The sequence below is a fragment of the Prionailurus bengalensis genome, chromosome A2, assembly GCF_016509475.1.
Source record: "Prionailurus bengalensis isolate Pbe53 chromosome A2, Fcat_Pben_1.1_paternal_pri, whole genome shotgun sequence".
Lineage (NCBI taxonomy): Eukaryota > Metazoa > Chordata > Mammalia > Carnivora > Felidae > Prionailurus > Prionailurus bengalensis.
Genome location: NC_057348.1, coordinates 60,098,704 through 60,117,423, shown reverse-complemented (window position 1 = coordinate 60,117,423; position 18,720 = coordinate 60,098,704). Strand labels below are relative to the sequence as shown.

The following is an 18,720-nucleotide window of genomic DNA, read 5'->3' as shown; positions in this document are numbered from 1 at the left end:
CCAGTTTCTTCAGTCACCTAGCTGGTAAGCCCCACATAGGGTCCTTGGACCCTTAAGAGGTCTGGGAGCACTTTTCAACATTTTAGTCAACTTGGAGAGAACCTACCAGCTTGAAAAGAGGCAGGTCTCTTTGTTCCGGAAGTAGATCCGCTCAGTGTGCTAACCAGGTGCATCTACCCTGAAGGGAAAAGCAGGAAGACACGGGCTCCATGAGAGAAGGTTATTAAGGAGTGTTCCCTGGTGTGGAAAGTTGGGGGCACCAGGATTCTGTTTTCTGCTCTAGGGTATGGGAGCCTATTTCCACTTGACAGGCCAGGAAAGGCCTGGATATGGGATGGGGAGCACAGCTGTGGCAGGTCTGAGAAGAAGTGCTCCAGGCAGAGGGAGCAAGATGTGTTGGAGCTGCAAGGCAGGATCCAGCCTAATGATGGGCTGCGGATGGAGCATGAGGGTGGAAACTGGAACCAGGAGGACCCTGTGAGTCAGGGAAGGGCTTGGCACTTTATTCTAGGTGTAACTGAATCCCTGGCAGTCTTTATGGAGAGCAGTGTGATCTTGTGTGTGATCAGGTGATTTTTTTTGAACAAAATTTTAGTGTTTACTATTTATTTTGAGAGAGAGAGACAGCTCGACATAGGGCTCCATCTCAGAAACCGTGAGGTCATGACCTGAGCTGAAACCAAGAGTCGGATACTTAACCGACTGAGCCATCCAGGTGCCCCAGAAGGAGACATTTTTTAAAGAAATCAAGAAGCTGCTATTTGGTCTGATAGAGGATTTTTACAGATTCTCCATAGCTGTCTGGTTTTGTTAGTAATAAAATCTGTCAATAGGGAAAAACCAGAGTGGGGGCTGATGAGGCCAGCGGACTGGCCAGGGGGAACAGCAGGTATTTCCTCCTTCACCAGCAGACAGCACACAGCTCTGGGCTGCCATTGTGGGGAATGGCAGTCACATCCTCCATCTATCAGAGGACCATCTAATCCAGGTCCAACCCTCACCCAGCACTGCTGGGGAGGAAGCAGGTGGCACAATGAGAAGGGCCAGTGGAAGAACAGAGGCACAGGATGGGGGTGGGTGGGTGAGGGTCCATGGTGACCTCCAGGCTCTTTCTCAGCACCACCTCCCACTGGGTACCCGCTACAGACCTCAAGCAGAGAGCTCTGCAGAGCAGTTCCCCAAGTGCCTTTCTGGCCCTTAAAGACACTTGCTCTTGAATTGCAGAAATCTGCCCAACCCTGAGCACTTGAAGTGAAGTGGCGTGGCATCCCATGCATTGATGTAGTGCTCAGGGTCAGCGGCTAGGCCTGTTGGACATTTGTGTCCCAGCGTTTTAATCCCCTGTCAGAAAATCTGGACTTGTGCCATAGTCTTAGAACTGCTGGGTCTTCCTGGAGCTTGACAAAGGGCCAGGATCTCGGCACCACCCCCTAAACGCAGACGCTTCTGGTCAGAGTTAATAGACTTCCACTCGTGGTAGATTGGTTGCTTAAGATCATGCAGTTTCCTGATCTATCTGGCCCACAGGGAAGAACAGCACATCCCCCCAAAGGTGGGTTTTTGGATCTGCTCCCCAGTTGCTGGCCTGGGACTCACCTTGGAAACATAGCATTTGGACAACAGTGCACCATGGTGAGTCTTAAAATAAGGTTTTGGCCTAAGAAGCCTGTTCTTGAGGCTGATTGGAGCCCTGGAAGGCATGATAAGCAGACAAGTTCCCCAGGGGGAGAGAGTCCAGGGGATGTGCCAGAGAGACTGTGGGCCCCTGTCCAAGCAGCCTGGCAGGTATAGAGCACAACTCAGGCTTGCAAAGGGTGAATGATAACTTACACTGTGGACCTGAGAGCGTTGCCTTCACTCTCTCTGCTCCATTTCTCTAGCAGAGAGAGCAGGCTCGGGAAACTGACTGGACTCAGAAAGGTCACCAGATTCCTGGGTCTTAAGCTATTGTGCTTGAACATGGCACCCGTGGTCTCAACACCAACCTGAACCTAGATTCTCCCTCTCTGAGCTTCTGATTGGTCTCTGAAATGTGAACTTGCTGCGAGGTACAAGGTGGTCACTGTCTGAAGTGGCAGACCCATGCTGAGAAGCTTCCCAGGAGGTATGGTGACAATGGCATTCTTCTCCTCTATTAAGATTTGTCATTTGGCTTAAGCAGAGAACAAAGGGATAGCAAAGAGAAACATTTAAAAGACAGTTCTCACCATGGTGAGGCAGGGAATAGGGCCATGGAATCCAAAAGGTAGCCTTGTGGTAACAGAGGGCCCCCCCTGGGGACCCCCACAACGGACTCCGGACTCCGACCAGGCTCCGACTACTGCCTGCTTTGCTCAGGAAGTGGTGGTATGACTAAACTCAGTAATCTCACTGGAGTGCTTCAGCAGTGAAACTGTGCTATAACTTGGGAGCTGCTGGAGCAAAGCAGCCCCCTGTGGTCACCTTGATCTCCAGGTCCAAGGTCTGGAGGCTTCCTTCCCAACTCCGCGGGTCTGCAAAGCCCCCTTCTGGCCTTTGATCGCAGAACTTGACTGCTTCTCCGCCCACCACCCTCTCTCATGAGAGGTGAGGCCGAGGCTCCTGTGTGGCTCATGGTGATGAAAAGGCAGAAGGGGTGACAGCCTCACCCACGGTGCTCACCTCCTTCCAGTGCAGAACAGAGAGCAGACCTGATGCAGAGGGGATGCTGCCACTTCTCAAACACTTGTGGCTGATACGAGTGAGGGGAACAGACCGCCTTGAGCGAAGACGGTCACAAAGAGGAGGTGAGTGCTAGGCTGGGGGTTCCTGGTGACTCCATATAACCGTCTGCCATGGGAGATGAAAATGCCACAGGCCTCCTCCCTCGCTCTCTCCTGTTCTACCGCGTGGGTGCATGGGGATGGGGGAGATGCACAGAGATCACTTGGGATGGTTCCAGGCTGTCTGGCACATGGACTCCAGGGCACAGCTTTGGAGCCCGGCCACTGGCGTGAGTCAGTGCCACCATCGGCAGTCGTGGAGCAGGCATGGCTGCCTCCTGGGGGTCAGGTAAACGTGGGCATTTGTCCTCATGACTGTAAAGAGATTTGGTGCCACGACACTAAGTAAGATTTGTAGTCAAAGGAGGCAATGAACAAAATAATTTTTGGTATGTCTAAAAATCTCATAGTAAGTGTTAAATAAATACACTTTATGTATTTATTTTTAAATGTTTATTTATTTATTTTTGAGAGAGAGAGAGAGAGAGAGAGAGAGAGAGAGAGAGAGAGAGAGAATCCCAAGCAGGCTCTGTGAACAACCTGAGTTGTTCTGTGTGACGTCCCAGTAGTCACGGAAGGGTTCACTCTGCCCACCTCCTGGCCTAGCAGCGCCAGACTTCACTGCTGTAGGGCCTTGTTGCCCTGCTCTGCTGAACACCACGCTCCATTCACCTCAGCTACCGGTCTCAGGAGCCCTGCTCAGTCGTAAGGAAAGGGAACTTGGAACATTCCAGTAACTTGTCCAAGGTTACAGAGAGTCCTAACCTAAGGGCAGGGCTCCTGCGTGCCACCTCTCTACCTCCCCTACTGCCCTCCCCACCACAAGGGTGTGGCACATCCTGGGGCTCTGGGGGTGACTAAGGACATGGGGGTCATTCTCAGGGTATGGTAAACCCAGGGTGCAGGGCTCATGCACGTACATGGCTGACATTCTTCCTGACCCGAATTCAGCCTGAAACAGCTCATCCTCAAAGACCCTCCTGATGCCACCTCACGTGTCTGAGCATGCTGAGCATTGTAGTGACCCCCACCTCCCTAGCTATCCTGTACTTCTCCCAGTCCCCACCAAATACGGTTGGCCACGGTGAGATTATTTGCACCGCGGAAGCCAGCACGCATGACAACTCGGGGCCATGTCTCACGCCAGAGGGCTGGTTTTCAAACACCCACCAGAATTCCACCGGCCGGTTGTAATAAGTAACGTGTCTAAACGGGGTACCCGTACTCAGTAAGCAGAGTTGTCATGGCAGCAGTGAATGTGGGGAACTAAGGTCATGCAAGGGGACCTGTGGACACACTCAGAAGTGCAGTGTGGCCCCAGACACTTTTCACACAGCAGTTTCTTTCCTGCTCACTTGTGCTCCCAGGGCGTTGCTTATATTCTATGCATGAGCAGGTTGGCTCCTTGATGGAAGGTCTGTTAGGGCAAGTCCTGGGGAGACCATGAGAGCCGTGGGGGCAGGGAAAGCTGGCGGTCCCGGCTGGTTCCCCCTGACTCCAGGGGTTTCTGAACAGCATGGGCTGTTCCCTGTCCAGAGAATGCACCTCACTCTTTGGTGTTGTGGAGAGTGGATACTAAGACTTAACCATTCCTGAAAGTCCAGGAGTGGTCTCCATTGATAGGCTCCAACCAATACTAAGGAGTTTCGAATGCTAACTGGCATTTCAAAGAATGGTGTGATTTGAAAGAAACTAGTTCCCATGTGTCGCATTTCTGTGCTTATCTAATGCGGTTGGAAGACCCAGGTCTGAGTCCCAGCTCTACCACTGGGAAGATCACTGTGACCTCCTTGGGCCTCGGTATAATTATCTGTTAAGTTGTAATTCTAACACTGGCTGGCCAAGTAGCCAGCACTTTTGGATGGCTATACGTTTTGTAGTGTGTATAGCACGCACAAGTGTCCCCAGCATGGAATCCGGGAAGACAGCGAGTACAGGACGCACTGTGAACACAGGTGAGGAGTGTGTAGAAGGTATCTGGTACCGGAGGAAGAAACCAGTAGCACTGGTGGCCCCAGCGAGAAGTGGACGGCTGGGGGCAGGAGCAGATGTGAGGCTTTCTCTGCAGATCTTTTTGTACCTTTTGAGTTTTGAACCATGGGAACTTACTACTTATTCAATACATATGTAAATAAAATATTTGATTAATTGTAAAGGACTCCACAAGTTATGACTGTATAGTAATGATTGTTATACATAACAAAGATGATAAACCTAAGTCCTGAAACCAGGAAAGGCTAAAAGCACAAGGGTATCACCCGGGAAAAATAGTCAAGCAAACCTTTGGACGCACTCAATTCTTTTACTGTTTCATCGAACCCAAGATGCCATCCAATTAAGATACAATTTTATTTTGTGTATAACTAAGAAAGAAGGCACATGGCAATTAAGATTGAGCACTCTCTTTATACATGAGACATTTAATTTAATGTAATTTGGGGCGTCTGGGTGACTCCGTCAAGCATCCAACTTCGGCTGAGGTCACGATCTCGCAGGTCATGAGTTGGAGCCCCACGTCGGATTCTGTGCTGACAGTTCACAACCTGGAGCCTACCTCAGATCCTGTGTCTCCCCCTCTCTCTGCCCCTCTCCCGCTAGTGCTGTCTCTCTCTCAAAAAAAATTATATATATATATATATATATATATATATATATATATATACATACATATATATGTGTGTATATATTTTAGTGTGAGCAGGGTAGGGGTGGAGGGAGAGAATCTTAGCAGGCTCCACATCCAGCATGGGGCTTGATCTCACCACCGTGAGATCATGACCTGGGCTGAAATCAACAGTTGGAAGCTTAACCAACTGAGCTACCTGGGCGCCCTACTTTTAATTTTATTTTAAAATTATTTTTTGAAAGAACAACTTTTAAGCTCTTGGGCATAGGTTGTTAATATTATTTTTAAGATCAAGTATCACTTTGCATGCAGAAAAAGAAAAAAAAAAGGAACAAGAAGGGAAATAAATAAATCGATTGTATCCATTGAGTCTAAAGCTCACCCTGGGTCATGGATGTTCTGTCAATCATCCTCTGTGCCTTCCAGGCAATGCCATGTGGAAATTTTTACAGAGTCCTTCATTATTCTTTCCCAAGTTTCCTTCCATGCCATCGAGACCCATTCTGCAAAGCCCTGTGATACACAACCTCTCTGCGCAAACCTCAGCAAGCACAGGGGACCCAGCCTCCCTGACCTGAGAGCTGGTGATATCTTTCTTTCTGGGGCCTGTGGAGCACTTGGTTGGTGTGGAAACAGGTGATTGCAATCCTTCCTCCAACAACAAATATCTGTTCCACTAACACAAAATGTATTCCCTACTCATCTGTTTCTGTGCCTATGTTTACAAAAGCTTTTCTTTCTAGTACTAAATCACAGTATCTTTTTGAAGACATTTTTAAAGCAATTAAACTCAATACACCAACCATGAATTTGCCTCAGTAGTCACTGCCATGACCAGCTCACACATACAGATGGTGACAATTAAGTTACCACTGCTGCCTGGCTGACAGCAATTTTAAGAAGCATCGCAATTTCAGGGATGTGAAAGTGTGAAAAAACATTCACTGTAGAATAGATGAAATATGGTGTTATCTATACTTCCCTGATTGTGCTCCAAAGAACAATTCAATCAGAAAAAAGTTAACGAAACTTTTTGGAAAAGATAAATCAAGTATTATGCAGTCATTGAAAATTACAGTCTCTAAATACTACAGAGTAACAGGAGAAAAGGTCATAGCATTAAGGAAAAAAGAGAGGAATGGGCAGAATATAAAATTCGGTGTACCATGTGACTACAACAATCAGAAACATGTGCATGGCAAAGAGACTTGAATGGAATCCATCAAAATGTTAACCACAGATACCTCATGGGGCTATAGATGACTTTTTTTTTAAAAATTTTTTTTTTCTCAACGTTTATTTATTTTTGGGACAGAGAGAGACAGAGCATGAACGGGGGAGGGGCAGAGAGAGAGGGAAACACAGAATCGGAAACAGGCTCCAGGCTCCGAGCCATCAGCCCAGAGCCTGACGCGGGGCTCGAACTCCCGGACCGCGAGATCGTGACCTGGCTGAAGTCGGACGCTTAACCGACTGCGCCACCCAGGCGCCCCGATGACTTTTTAAAAAACTGCATTTTGGGGAATTTTCTAAATTTTCTCTAAAGGACATGTATCGCTTTAGAAAGCAAAAAATATTGTCATTATCAATTGTCCTATAAACATAAACCTAATTCTGCCACATAAATCACTGTCCCTATTAAAGACATTTAGAGGGGCGCCTGGGTGGCGCAGTCGGTTAAGCGTCCGACTTCAGCCAGGTCACGATCTCACGGTCCGGGAGTTTGAGCCCCGCGTCGGGCTCTGGGCTGATGGCTCAGAGCCTGGAGCCTGTTTCCGATTCTGTGTGTCCCTCTCTCTCTGCCCCTCCCCCGTTCATGCTCTGTCTCTCTCTGTCCCAAAAATAAATAAACGTTGAAAAAAAAAATTAAAAAAAAAAAGACATTTAGAAATATTACATGGACACATACTCAGATATTTATTTATTTATTTATTTATTTTTAATTTTTTTAACGTTTTATTCATTCTTGAGACACAGAGAGACAGAGCATGAACGGGGGAGGGTCAGAGAGAGAGGGAGACACAGAATCTGAAACAGGCTCCAGGCTCTGAGCTGTCAGCACAGAGCCCGACGCGGGGCTCGAACTCACGGACTGCGAGATCACGACCTGAGTCGAAGTCGGACGCTCAACCGACTGAGCCACCCAGGCACCCCCATACTCAGATTTTTAAAATGGGCGTTCTTGTTTGCACATAAAATAACTGAAGTAATATTTTTCCAATAAAGTGAAACATCATCTACAAATATTTAGAAGTTTCTAAAAAAGGGATGACGTTGGTTGGCAAAGGCTGTGAGTTGGGAGGTGAGGGGGCAGCCAGTAGAGGCCCCTCTCTTGACCCTGGCTTCATAGTGCTGCTGGTGTCCACTCCCCTTCTTCCTGAAGAGCTCCTGTTCAGTTTGGTCCCTCAGGAGAGGTAAATTCACCCTTTTCAAGTTCGTCTTTCCCACAGCCGTGTTGTTTCTCCCATGACTTGCTACGTAATATGTGAAATGAAAACGCAGGGTCTCTTGTTCAATAATTATTAAGAATTTCAAGCTGGTGACTGCAGACCATTCAACCAAGGGCAGGACCCTTCATCATAAGGGCCCTGTGACCCCTGTGTGGGTCACATCCCTACAAGGCCAGGTCTGGTTCCTTCTTTCAGTGATTCCTTTCAAGAAAGTTCTCCCTCACCTTATGACTTCAGTCACCTGTGACTGTGGTTGCCACCTCATCCTCATGCCCCAAACTTGTTCCTACCGGTTCTCCTCTTACAGATCATATCAGCCTCCAAGTTCCAACCTGTAGGGTCAGATCACACTGCTCATCTCGCCCATCCTGTTCCCTGCCCTCAAGATTTCTATCTTCACACTTAGGCAAGGACACACCATCCACCCAGGGGCCCATCTGGGGCCTCCCTCTCTTCCATCACACTCTTCCTCAAGTCCAGTCCACTCCATCTCTGCCATGCCATCCAAGCCCTGCCCTGGCCTTGGTGTCTGTTCCCTACTCAGTAACTGGAGCCAAGTCTTTGGGGGCTTTCACTCTAAGCCCCTCTTACTCCAGCCCACAATGCAACCACCAGTGTTTTTTTATCACACAGATCTCAGCATATCATTCACCTGCCTCCAAGTCAGTCCTAGGAAGGCAGATGACCCCTTTTAGAGAATAATTTGCCAAAAACATTCCTTTTTGGAGAACTATTTACAAAAAATGAGTCATACCCTTAGAGACTGTGTAATTCCATATCTAGCAATGAAACCTAAGCTCAGTGCACAAGATGCCTGTCAAAGCATTATTTAGTTTATGAAGAATTCAGAATATCAGTGGCAGTTAAGTCACTTTGAGTGCTTGGTGTGTGCCAAGTACTTGCTAAAAGTGTATCATCTCATTTAACTTTCTATATAAATGTGGGACACAGAGGCTGGGAATGATTGATGCCTTGCCTGAGGTCCCACTGGAAGTGACCTCATGCCCTATCCCACCCCCGGGGGACACCCACACCCATGCATTTAGTTACTATAGGTAATGGTAAAATAAGTTACTGGAATGTTAACCTTTAAAATTGGTCATGAATACTATTTCACAACATGGAAAATGGTCACTTTAAAGGCTATGAGAAAAAGTGGAATACAAAATATGCTACAATGACTTATTTTTTAAAAAGCTTATTTTTGAGAGAGACAGAGAGAGAAAGAGAGAGAGAGAGAACAAATCGGTGGGGAGAGGCAGAGAGAGAGGAAGACAGAATCTGCAGCAAATTCCAGGTTCTGAGCTGTGAACACAGAGGCCAGTGCGGGGCTTGAACCCACTAACCGGAGATCATGCCCTGAGCAGAAGTCGGACCCTTAATGGACTGGGCCACCCAAGTGCCCCTACAGTTATTTTTTAAAAAGTATGGTAAAGACTGGTGGCAGATATGCTAGACTGTCAACAAATGGTAAGGTAGCGAAATCGGAAATACTTTTTCTTTCTATTGTTGTACACGTTCCAGATTCTAATCTATTGAATGCCTACAGGGACTCCCAGATACCTGCAGGAGAAAAAAGTTATCCCAGCACTGCCTCTAAGGCCAGTCCCGCCAAGCCACTCCCTTCCCGCTTCAAGCCACGCCGCGCGGGCTCCCGGTGGCCGAGGGCGTCTGTGTCCCTTTTCTCCACCTGCAGAATCCCTGCTTATCCTACGTATCCGGCTCCAATCTCGACTCCCCGGCCAGCCCCCCAGACACCCCTACAAGGGCAAGCCCTCCTTGCTCAGGGGACTCGCCACCAGGCGACCTGAGGACAGCGATGCAGGTTCCGCAAGGTCGCAGCAAGGGCCGCGGGCGAGAGGCCCTTCCTCTGGCCCCGCCCTGCCACCCTACCCTGCCCCGCCCCGCCCCGCCCCGCCCCGCCCCTCAGGCACCGCCCCACGCGACGCAAGCTCCACATGATGCCGGCGCCGCTCGGTGCCCTTTTAAGGCCGCGCGGCGCGATCCCGCCTGACTGCCTGGCGGGCGCTAGTCTCTTCGTTTTCGACGGCCTGCGCGTGCGCGCCGTGGTGCACTGTGGGGCCGGCGCTGCCGAGCGGGACGCTCCTCGCCGCCTGGCGAGGTGGGGAGAGGCTGTGAGCCCTGTGGCCACCTGTCCGCCGGGGCCCTGACACCCGGGACGGCCGGTGGCGAGAGGGGCGCTCGCAGGGGTGGCCGTGCTCTCTGTTCACCTGCTGGGCTCGCCCCCGGGCCGTGGTTCTCAGCAGTGCTCTGGACTGCGGCCTGTAAGTACCGACGCCCGCGGGCGCCCTGTGGGAGGCACCTGCCACGGAGATGCACGCAGCCCTCTCTTCCATCACACGCTTCAAGTCCAGACCCTAGGTTTTCATTATACTTATGTATTTGTGTACGAATAGAAACCTCAGTGACAATGATGGTTATCTCTGGATGGTGCGTTTGCTAATGTTAATTCTGAAATTTCCATAGAGGATTTGCGTCAGTTGTATAACAGGAAAGAAGAAAAGAAACAGAATTGTGTTGAATAGCAAATAAAAAAAAATTCTTTTGTAGCTCCTGTTGGGAATTTAGTGCAGAGTATTTTAAACGTTTTACATAAATTTTTATATGTAGTTTATTTTTTATTTTTTTATTGTTTTTTAAAAAATGATTATTTATTTTTGAGAGAGACGAAGCATGAGCAGAGGGGCAGAGAGAGAGAGGGAGGCACAGAATCTGAAGCAGGCACCAGACTCTGAGCTGTCAGCACAGACCCCCACTCAGGGATCGAACTCATGAGCTGTGAGATCATAACCTGAGCCGAGGTTTGTTGCTTAACCGACTGAGCCACCCATGTGCCCCTATGTAGTTTTTTATTTTGATCATTGTATATTTTGTACACCATCTTCCATATAATTTTATATGTACAGAAGTGTTGTGAATGTAGTAAAAGATATAAAATTGGTAAATTGGACTTTATAAAAACTTAAAACTTTTGTGTTGTGAATAGCACCATCAGGAAGCAAAAAGACAACCCACAGAATGGGAGAAAATACTTGCAGATCATATATTTGATAAGGGCCTGGTATTCAGAATATATAAGAACTCTCACAACTCAATAAAAAAGACAAACCAGGGGCACCTGGGTGCTCATTCGTTAACAGGCTGACTCTTGATTTGGGCTCAGGTTATGATATCATGGTTGCGTTTGTGAGTTCGAGCCCCACGTTGTGCTCTGCACTGTCAGCGTGGAGCCTGCTTGGGATCCTCTTTCTCCCTCTCTCTGCCCCTCCCTTGCGCACGCTCTCTCTCTCAAACTAAATAAATAAACTTAAAAAAAAAAAGGCAAACTAATTAAAAACTGGGTAAAGGATTTGAATACGTATTTCCTCAAAGAAGATGAAGGAATGGCCAATAAGCACGTAGAGCAGACAAACTCAGTATCCTGAGTCATTAGAGAAATGCAGATCAACGGCACAAGGAGGTAGCACTTCACAGCCTCTGGGAGGGCTGTAATCGAAAGGATAGGTAATAACACATGTTGGGGAGCGTGTGGAGAAGTTGGAACCCTCATACCATGGCAGGAACATAAGCTGGTGCTGCTGCTTTGGAAACAGTTTGGCAGTTCCTTAAGGAGTTAAACATAGAATTATATGACCTAGCATTTCCATTCTTAGGTATATACCCAAGAGGAATTAAAGCGTGTCCACATAGAAATTTGTGTGTCAGTGTTTATAGTAGCACTATTCACACTAGCCAAAAGGCCAAAACAGCCCAAATGTTGAAGGAATAAACCAAATATGATATATCCACTCAGTGGAATATGTTTGGCAATAGAAAGGCATGAAGTACTGATATATGCTACAGAGTGGATATATTAGATTGCGGTAACAAAGTACTCCACACTGGGTGGCTGAACAGAAATTTATTGTCTCATGGTTTTGGAGGCTAGAAGTTTAATGTTTATTTATTTTTGAGATGGAGTGGGAGTGGGGAAGGGGCATACAGAGAGAGAGAGGGAGACACAGAATCCGAAGCCTCTCCAGGCTCTGAGCTGTCAGCACAGAACCCAACACAGGGCTTAAACCCACGAGCCATGAAATCATGACCTGTGTCAAAGTCAGATACTCAACCGACTGAGCCACCCAGGCACCCCTGGAGGCTACAAGTTTAAAATCAAGGTATTGGCAGGGTTGTTTCCTTCTTAGGGCTGCGAGGGAGAACCTCCTCCCTGCCTCTCATCTAGCTTCTGGTAGTCTCAGGCATTCTTAGCCTGTAGATGGTGTTCTCCCTGTGTCTTCACATTGTCTTCCTTCTGTGTGGATTTCCGTCTGTGTCCAAATTTCTCCTTTTTATGTGGGTCCATTCGTTTAGGGCCCAGCCTAATGACCTTATTATACCTTGACAACTGCAGAGACCCAGTTTTCAAATAAATCACATTCACAGGGACTGGGGGTTAGGACTTCAACATCTTTTGGAGGGGTCACAATTCAAGACATGACAATGGATGAACCTTGGAAACATGGTAAATGAAAGAGGCCATTCACAAGAGGCTACATACTGTGTGATGCCACTTATGTCAACTGTCCAGAATAGGCAGCTCTCTAGAGACAGAAAGTAGGTTAGTGATTGCCTAGGGTTGAGGGACAGGGGAATGTGTGTAAATTATATGTCTGTGAAGCTGTTGAAAGTATAATAAGAACCACAATACACAGTTCTTGTATGTTCATCCAGCTTCCTCTGGGTAAGTAAAATAATAGCATATTATATAACTAATAAAGTTGGCTAGTCCAGAAGATTAACGTCTATGCAATACTATTGGCTAATTTACAGACTTCATTCAGATTTCATTACTTGTCCAATTACTGTCTGTTTTCTGGTCCAGGACATGGTTTAGGATGCCATGTTGTATTTGTTTATCCTAGCTCTTAGCCTCCTGCAGAAAATCTAGTCTTTTTTTTTTTTTTTTTTGTCTTTGATGACCTTGTCATTTTTGAAGAGTATGGGAAAGTTATTTTGTAGAGTGTCCTTCAGTTTGGATTTTCTGATTGATGAGATTAAGACTTTGCATTTTTGGCGAAACTATTACGGAAGTGATGTGTTCTTCTCAATGCATCATATCAGAGGGTACATGACATTGATACGTTTTATTACTAATTAAGTCTGATCACTTTGTTATGTACATATTTGTCAGATTTCTCTTTTAACTGTAAAGTTAAATTTCTTTTTAAATTAACAAGTAGCTTGTTGAGATACGTAAAAGTTTATGTAGCACACTTTCATTCACTATCTTTAGGTTACGTTATTGTCTACAGCAATTATTACTGTGGTGTTTACCTATTTCTAGTTCTCTTCCTACATTTATTAATTAGAATTCTACTGTAAGGAGGAGCTGTCTTTTCTCCTCCATTTTTATTATTTATTTAACACTTTTTTTTAAAAGTAATTTCTACGTCCAATGTGGGGCTTGAACTCACGACCCTGAGATCTAGAGTCATGTGTTCCACTGACTGAGACAGCCAGGTATCCCTTTTCTCCCCAATTTTTATTTATTTATTCAGTTACTTTGTTGATATGCACGGACTCATGGCTATTTATTGTATAGTTTTTTAATTGATTAGTTTCATTATCTATTATGTTGCTAAGATTGTCCTCGATTTGGCCATTGAGAGCTTGTTGTAGGGAGCCTCTAAGATGTTCTCCAGCAAGTCCCACTTCCTGGTATTCAGGCCCTTACGTAATCTCCTCTCCTATATTTAATGATGTTTCTAATTAATAGAAAAGGTGATAGGATGTCATTTCTGAGATTAAGGTAAGAAAAAGACTGGCTTCCATCTTGGGCAACCTCTCTTGCTTCCTTACTCTGTCACTCCCTTGCTCTGATGGAGGTCAGCTGCCATATTGTGAGCCGCTCTATGGACAGGCCCCTGTGCTGAGGAACTAAGGGAGGCCTTCCAGCCACACCTAGTGAAATACTAAGGCCCTCAGGCCAGTACCCCACCAGATCACCCCATAACCTTACTACTATCTAGCGTACCGGATGTTCTAGCTGTTATTATAAGGCAAGGAAAAGAAATAATGACAAGGGAAGAAGTAAAAATGTTTTTATTCACAGATGACATGCTTGTGTACACAGAAAATCTGAGGGAGATGACAGAAAGCTTCTGGAACTATTAATATTTTAGCTGTTATAGATGCAAGATCATCAATTGTATTTCTATGTGCTAACAATCAGAAATTGAGAAAACATTTTAATGCCACATACAGTACTATGAAAAATATGGAATGCTTCTGAATAAACTTGAGAAAATATTTGGAAGACCTTTACACTGAAAACTACCAAACGTTGCTCAGAGCAATTAAAGATCAAAGTAATGGCAAGATATAGTGTTCATGGGTTGGAAGAGTCAATGTTGTTAAGATATCAGTTCTTCCTGAATTCATATATTCAGTGCAATCCAAATCAAAATCCCAGCAGGCTTTTTTGTTTTGGTAGAAATTTACAAACGGATTCTGACATTTATGTGGATATGCTGAGGATTCAGAATGGGCAGTACTCAGGCTATATGATTACAAGATATAAAGCTATGTAATGAAAAGGTGTGTTGGCATAAAGATAGCTAAGTTGTCTTGAAACAAAGAATGGAAAATGAAATATGAAAATGAAAGAGAGTACATAAATAAACCCACATATTGATTTTCAAAAAGGTGCAGCTATAGACTGAATGTGTCCCCCTAAATGTCATATGTTAAATCCTAACCTTGTATTAGAAGGTGGGGCACTTTCCAAATGATTAGCTCATGAGAGCAGAGCCCTCATGAATGGCATTAATACCCTTGTAAAAAAGAGACCCTAGAGAGTTCCTTAGTCCCTTCTGTCATGTGAGGACACAGCAGACAGCCATCTATAAACTAGAGAGAGGACCCTATCAGATACTGAATCTGCTCATGCCTTGATTTTGGAATTCTCAGCTTCTAGAACTGTGAGAAATATATTTCTGTTGTTTATAAAAGGCCCCCCAGTCTATGTTTTTCTGTTACAGCGACCCCAATGGACTAAGACAGGTGCCAAAGCAATTCAGTGGAGAATGGCTTTGGAACAATTACACAGCCATATAAAAAAATAACCGCAACTTTACCTCATGTTATATGCTACAAGTAAATGAAAATGAGTCATAGACCTAATTGTTAAATTAAGTTAGAACTATAAAACTTGTAGAAAAAAACATGAAAAAATCTTTGTGACCTGGGGTTCAACAAAGATATTTTAACTATAACATAAGCATGAGTTATAAAAGAAAAAAAATCAATAAATTGGGCTTTATCAAACATAAGCAAACTCTGAAATGTGGAGAGAAGATGGCAGACTTGGGAAGGGATCTTGAGATCTGAAAATGACATGACAGTGAGTTCTCTTTTTGCTTAATATATCCTGGATTGGGTGCTGGAGAAGCCAGCAACCAGGGAATACCAATGGGAGTGGTGAGGGGGGAAATCCCCAAAAGTAGCCTCCTCTCTTTCACCAAAGGACCAGGAAAGGGGCAACTTAGCAAGACAGAAAACCTATAGGCAATAACTCCTTTACTAAAGTCAAACACCATGGAACAAAATGGCGCCCCATCCCTATCAGCCTAGAGTTTGATGATAGCCATGTTGTAAAGGGGCAGTCCTCCTCCCTTGCTGGGGTGATGTCAGAGAAGGCCCAGAGGAACTGGGATTATCATGCCCACCCAATGATGAGACCTTTTCTCTCTCACAGTGTCTGTGAAGGCAACATGGAGAACAGTTACAAGGCATTCCTCACCCTCTGTATTAGTGTTCTCTAGAGAAACGGGGGCGGGGTGGTGAGGAAAGGGAGATAGATTTATTATAAGATATTAGCTCATGGTATTATGGAAATCCCATGATTGGCTCTGTACAAACCGGACACTCAGGGAAACTGTTGGTGCAGTTTGAAGGTCTGAGACCTGGAGAACTGATGGTGTGGATTCCATCTGTGTCCGAAGGCCTGAGAACCAGGAGCGCTAAGTACAGAAGATTGATTTCTTAGTACAAACATTTAGGCAGAGAGCCAATTTAACTTTCCTCCACTTTTTTGTTCTGTTCAGGCCCTCAACAGATTGGATATAACCATCCACATTGGAGAGGACCATCTGCTTTATTCAGTCCACCAATTCAAAGACTAATCTCTTCTGGAAACACCCTGACAGACGAATTCAGAAATAATTTTTAACCAGCTACCTGGGCATTTTGTAGCCTAGTCAAGTTGACACATAAAATTAACCACCTTTGCAGCCAGGGTGGTGGACTTTTATCTTCACGTGGCTGTAATAAGGTGGGGTCTTCATTCTTGTGTTTGTGTGATGTCACAGGAGGCCTGAAAAAAAAAAGATTTAAATAAGATCCAGAGTCTCATAACACGATACTCAAAATGTCCAGGGTACATTTGAGAATCATTCATCAGACCAAGACTGTCTCAATGAGTAAGGTAAGACAGTTATCAGATTCCAAACCAGAAATGACACAGAGATGAGAATTATCTGACAGATTAAAAAATTTTTTTTAATGTTTATTATTGAGAGAGACAGAGCATGAGCATGGGAGGGGCACAGAGAGGGGGAGACACAGAATCCACAGAACCCAAAGCAGACTCCAGGCTCTGAGCTGTCAGCACAGAGCCTGAGACAGGGCTCAAGCTCACAAACCATGAGATCATGACCTGAGCTGAAGTCGGACGCTTAACCAACTGAGCCACCCAGGTGCACCTCAGATTTTAAAGAAGGCATAATAAAAATGCTTTGATGAACAACTAGGAAAATGCTTGAAGCAAAAAACCAGAAAGTCTTAGCAAAGAAATAGAAAATATAAAGAGGAAACAAATGGAAATTTTAGAACTGAAAAATACAATAAAGGAAATAAACTCACTAGATGAACTCAACAGCAGATTAGAGATGATAGAGGAAAGGATCAGTGAAATTAAAGATAAAACAATAGAAATTAATCCAACAGGGAGCAACAGTGAAAAAAAAGATTGGGAAAAAAGGTAAATAGAGCCTCAAGGACCTGTGGTAGTATAACAAATGAGCTAACATTTCATTGCATCTGAGTCCCCAAGGAAGATGAGAAAGAATTTGGAGCTGAAAAAGTATTTGGATAAATAATGGCTGAAAAAACTCCCAAAGTTTGCAAAAGACGTAAACTTACAGATTCAAGAAACTGAGTTAAGCCCAATGGGATACACCCCAAGAAAGACCATGCCAAAATATGTCCAGTCAAAATTCTGAAAATTAAAGACAAAGTATCTTGAAAAAAAGAAATAGTATGTGAAAACCAATCCAAATTACAGCAGAATTCTTACCACAAACCAGAGGCCAGAAGGAAATGGCATGGCATTGGCAAGTGCTAAAAACAAAGAACTGTAACTCAGAATTGTCTCCCTAGTGAAAATATCCTTGTGGAATAAAGTGGAAATCAAGACATTCTCTGATGAGAGAAAAGTAAGGATTTGTCACCAGGGGATCTATCTATTAAAAAAAAAAAAAAAAGCTAAAGGAGTTTCTTGAGTTGGAAAGGAAATGATAAATGAGGGAATCTTGAAACATCAAGAAGGGATATAGAACAATAGAATGAGTAAATATGTAAGTTAATACAATGGAATTTTTCTTTTGTTGAGTTTTATAAAATATATTTGATAGTTGAAGCAAAAATGGTAATGTCTGATATGGATCTCAAAGCCTGCAGGGGGAATCTTTAGGACAACTGTTTTATAAATGACAGAGGGTAAAGGAACTTAAAGGATTATAATGCTTTTACATTTCACTTGAACTGGTAAAATGTTGACACCAGAGTGCTGTGAAAAGTTATGTATGTGTAACATAAAACCTAGAGCAACTGCTAAGGGTCTGTTCAAAGAGGTAAGTTCAAAAGCAGTTTTGATGAAATGGAATTCTAACAAAAGGCACAAGTAAGCCGGAAAAAGAAAACAGACAAATGAACAGGAAAGAAATGAAACAAAATGAAAAAAAAACCCCGCTGAAGTCCTAGCATATCAATAATTGCCTTAAATGTAAATGTCAGAATACACCAATTAAAAGAAAGGGGCAGAGTGGTTAAAAATATATACTCCCCATAAGAAAACTCAGTTCAAAAGTAATGATATAGGTAGGTTGAAAGTAAAAAGATGGAAGAAGGTATGCAATACAGACTGTAATCAAAAGAAGGCAGTAGTATTAACATCAGGTAGACTCTAGAGCTAAGAAAATTACAGGGACAGAGAGGAGTTTTTTCATATGATGAAAAGGGTCAGGCTATCAAGACATGGCAATCCTAAATTTGTATGCATTAAACAACAGAGCTACAAAATATGTAAAGCAAAAATAGACCTGAGAGGAGAAATAGACGAATCATGATTATATTGGAGACCTCAACACCCCTCTTCCAACAATTGATTAAAATACCCAGAAAATCAGCCAGGATATGTAATAACTCAATCAACAGGGTTACTCCCGCCCCCCCCCCCCCCCCCCCCCACCACAGCAACAGCAACAGAATAGGCGTTCTTTTCAAGTTCTCATGGACAGTTTACCAAGATAAGCCATTTACCACAATAGGGTCATAAAACAAGCTTCACCATATTAAAAACAATTGAAATCCTACTGTGTGTGTTCTCGCCACAATGGAATCAAACTAGAAATCAGTAACAAAGGTAACAGGAAAATCTTGGAACAGTTGGAAACTAAACAATTTTGCTAAATCTATGGGTTAAAGGAGAAGTCTCAAAGGATAATAAAAACAACATATTGAACTAAATGAAAATGAAAGTAAAACATACCAAAATATGTGGGATGTAGCTAACGTAGTGCTAACAGGAAATTTTATAGCACCAAATTCTTAACATTAGAAAAGA

General features: G+C 44.4%; 1 protein-coding gene across 1 annotated transcript in view; it reads left to right on the top strand.

The window, feature by feature from the left end:
• Window positions 1–9,890: 9,890 nt before the first annotated feature.
• LOC122487615 (up-regulator of cell proliferation) overlaps window positions 9,891–18,720 on the top strand; it is a 57,789-nt gene continuing 48,959 nt past the window's right edge. Inside the window, exon 1 of the mRNA XM_043588319.1 lies at window positions 9,891–10,102. The gene's annotated coding sequence lies outside the window, so the exon portion shown is untranslated. The remainder of the gene's footprint in view (window positions 10,103–18,720) is intronic.